Source organism: Bombyx mandarina, chromosome 04 (assembly GCF_030267445.1).
Source record: "Bombyx mandarina strain Sakado chromosome 04, ASM3026744v2".
Classification (NCBI taxonomy): Eukaryota; Metazoa; Arthropoda; class Insecta; order Lepidoptera; family Bombycidae; genus Bombyx; species Bombyx mandarina.
In genome coordinates this window covers 5,664,282-5,668,292 of record NC_143211.1, presented here as the reverse complement: position 1 = coordinate 5,668,292, position 4,011 = coordinate 5,664,282, and positions in this window count along the sequence as shown.

Here is a 4,011-nt window from a genome sequence, read left to right as displayed (position 1 = left end):
CGGATGGTACATCCAAAAATATTTTAAAAAAATGCGCTGTGGGTAATCAAAGGTCTCAAGCCTTAAAGATGTCCTTTGCTTAGTTAAGATTGGTGCGATTGTAAAATGGAGATAATGAATCTCAAATAATTCGTCGCAGCGCTCCCAGTGCACTATCAAGTAAAAACACCATGCGAGACTCATTTATTGATTGCATACACGTGCGAACGAGCTCATAGTCCAACTGCTGTCTTCAGTTCAGTGGTTACTGCAGTGATTCTCAACCACTGTTCCGCGGCACTTTTGTGTGCCGCCAAATTTAGGGGAATATATAATAATGTTAATATTATTAAATTATATCATTTTAAAAGAAAAATATTTTAAACATGAATATATATTTAAATCCACAAAAAAGAATTATAGTACATTTTAGTTTATTTCGTATATTAAAATTTTTTTGATAAATTATTTATGCAGTGTGTTGTAGTAAGTAAATAATTTTTATATTTTTTTTGTGTGCCGCCAAATTTTGAAATCGTTAAATATGTGCCGCAATAAAAAAAAGGTTGAAAATCACTGGGTTACTGTGTGCTTAGTGCGAGTTTTTTAACGTTCTCGATAACGTAAAAGTTAATCCAATTTTGTATGCAGTTGGAACAGCGCCCCTAGCGGCAAACGTATGCAAACGATCCCATTCCATACAAATATGAGGTAACTTTTACGCTATCGAGAACGTTAAAAAACTCGCACTAAGCACACTGGAGCCCATAGTCATTACAACGTAAATGTCGCCGCCGTCATGACATGACATCGGAGTCTCAATATTATAACGTCGCCACACCTTACAAACCGAAACGAATGACTGTTTCGCACAGAATGGCAATACCAATTCAATAACAATGCTGAGTTCTCTTCTTCATCGTTCCCTCGCTACTGATTGCGACCACATGTGACTTTCTTCCATAGTGTTTGGTCGTGGGTGACATGGACCACATGGTATAGACTACCACCAACCGCTTTCATAACCAGATCTGAGCTGGCGTTCTGTCCACGGCGCGCCTGTCTTCTGCCTGGTGAAACCTAGTAGTTAATAACCTGGAGCTATTCCATATACTCACGGACCAGTAGGATGGCACACGGGTTGAACAATGACCCTAGCAAGAGCAGTGCTTCGCTGAATCTACCACCGAATCAGAATCGCGACCCATAAAGAAGATCCGACGAGAAATTCAGTGAGTTGTGTTTATGGGCTAGTGAGCACGTCCAACTCTTCGTCGTAACACTTAAAGCTCTAAAATGAACTCCCTTCTATTCTGTTTCCAGAGCACAAAACCTGTTGTTATTTAAGCGTCCTGAAAAGCGCCCGTGGCTACAATTCATCAGGTGGTCCGACACTCGTAATTATTTTTTAGATTTTTTTATTGTTTAGATTGGTGGACGAGCACGCGGCCCGCCTGGTGCTAAGTAGTTACCGGAGCCAAAAGACATCAACAATCTAAATGCCGCCACACATCTTGAAACATGAGTTCTAAGTCTCAGTTTTTATACCACATGCCACGACGGCTTCAAAGTCGAACTCTCTCTAGTTCAAGTTGTCTGGAGGAGATCGCTATGAACGTTACGTACGTCATGCTCATTGTTTGTTCGTTAAGTTTTACTTATGTTTAATTCTATGTTGTAATGTATATGTGGGCGCAAATGCCACAATTGGCAATAAATAACATAGTAAATATATAGTTTAGTTTATTTACTTATGGGTAACGACTTTAGTAATATTAAGACATTGTTATGATTATTATTCTAAATGATAAAATGTTGTTTTGATAAATATCACAATAATGTAGGGTAGACACCGTAACGCCACAGTATAAAACGGCGGTGCGTGAACAGTGTCGTCTCAGTCTGTCTCAGGCAGTCAAGTCGGTCGGTCGCTCTGTCGGTCTGCCGGTTTTATTGACTTTTATTACAATTATTACAATACACTGGGTTCAACGGAATAAGAGTGATGACGGAACGGCCGCTCAGCCATTCTTGGCGCCGTCATCAGAAGTGGGATCAGAACGCTACTCTCACTGGCGTGCCATGTTCGAATTTTAGAAAAGCTACCGACGCGGTGATGTTGATTATAGGCTGCAGTACCAAAGTGGGACAGGGATGCAAAGGCATTGGGAGGATGATGTTCCCCACCTGCCATTAAAATAAAGCAGATTGAAAATGGTCCGCTGAATGATGAATTAAGAGAAGTTGAATCAGTTGGTAAGAAATGGATGGACGAGCGGTCTCTGCAATCCAATGTGTTTTGATAAAGGTAAAGGTAAAGGTTTGGTAATGGTAAAGGTTTGGTAATGGTGAATCAGTCCTCTAAATGTTAGAGGATCCTGATAACTGACAAATTGACCGTATGGGCAGAGCGATTTGCTCTGCTGTAAAATGACTTACGTGTCTACTTTTATTTTCCTATCCAATTATCCTTCCTAAAACGCTGGCGGGCCACCATGCGAATCCTTAATCCTGGTCTTGTGTGTTGGCTAGATCCCGTATGGGTGATGCCTTGTGTGTTGGCTAGATCCCGTATGGGTGATGCCTTGTGTGTTGGCTAGATCCCGTATGGGTGATGCCTTGTGTGTTGGCTAGATCCCGTATGGGTGATGCCTTGTGTGTTGGCTAGATCCCGTATGGGTGATGCCTTGTGTGTTGGCTAGATCCCGTATGGGTGATGCCTTGTGTGTTGGCTAGACCCCGTATGGGTGATGCCTTGCGTGTTGGCTAGATCCCGTATGGGTGATGCCTTGTGTGTTGGCTAGATCCCGTATGGGTGATGCCTTGCGTGTTGGCTAGATCCCGTATGGGTGATGCCTTGTGTGTTGGCTAGATCCCGTATGGGTGATGCCTTGCGTGTTGGCTAGATCCCTTACGGGTGATATCTTTTGTGTTGGCTATATCTCGGTCGGGGCTATATCTTTTGTGTTGGCTATATCTCGGTCGGGGCTATATCTTGTGTGTTGGCTATATCTCGGTCGGGGCTATATCTTTTGTGTTGGCTATATCTCGGTCGGGGCTATATCTTGTGTGTTGGCTATATCTCAGTCGGGGCTATGTCTTGTGTGTTGGCTATATCTCAGTCGGGGCTATGTCTTGTGTGTTGGCTATATCTCAGTCGGGGCTATGTCTTGTGTGTTGGCTTTAACTCAGTCGGGGCTATGTCTTGTGTGTTGGCTTTAACTCAGTCGGGGCTATGTCTTATGTGAAATAAAACAGCGCAAGGGACGCGCTGGAGTCAGTATGGCCGTGTGGGCGCAAATGCCACAATTGGCAATAAATAACATAGTAAATATATAGTTTAGTTTATTTACTTATGGGTAACGACTTTAGTAATATTAAGACATTGTTATGATTATTATTCTAAATGATAAAATGTTGTTTTGATAAATATCACAATAATGTAGGGTAGACACCGTAACGCCACAGTATAAAACGGCGGTGCGTGAACAGTGTCGTCTCAGTCTGTCTCAGGCAGTCAAGTCGGTCGGTCGCTCTGTCGGTCTGCCGGTTTTATTGACTTTTATTACAATTATTACAATACACTGGGTTCAACGGAATAAGAGTGATGACGGAACGGCCGCTCAGCCATTCTTGGCGCCGTCATATACAATGAAGTTGTATTTATTTTTTTTTTATTGCTTAGATGGGTGGACGAGCTCACAGCCCACCTGATGTTAAGTGGTTACTGGAGCCCATAGACATCCACAACGTAAATGCGTCACCCACCTTGAGATACAAGTTCTAAGATCTCAAGTATAGTAACGACGGCTGCCCCACCCTTCAAACCGAAACGCATTACTGCTTCACGGCAGAAATAGGCAGGGTGGTGGTACCCACCCGCGCGGACTCACAAGAGGTCCTACCACCAGTAATTACGCAAATTATAATTTATGTAAATAATGTAATGTATGTAAATATATAAAACACTTCAGATGCAATAGTGGTAAATGCGTTACGTAAGTACACGAATAGTTTGTAGATATGCCTAGT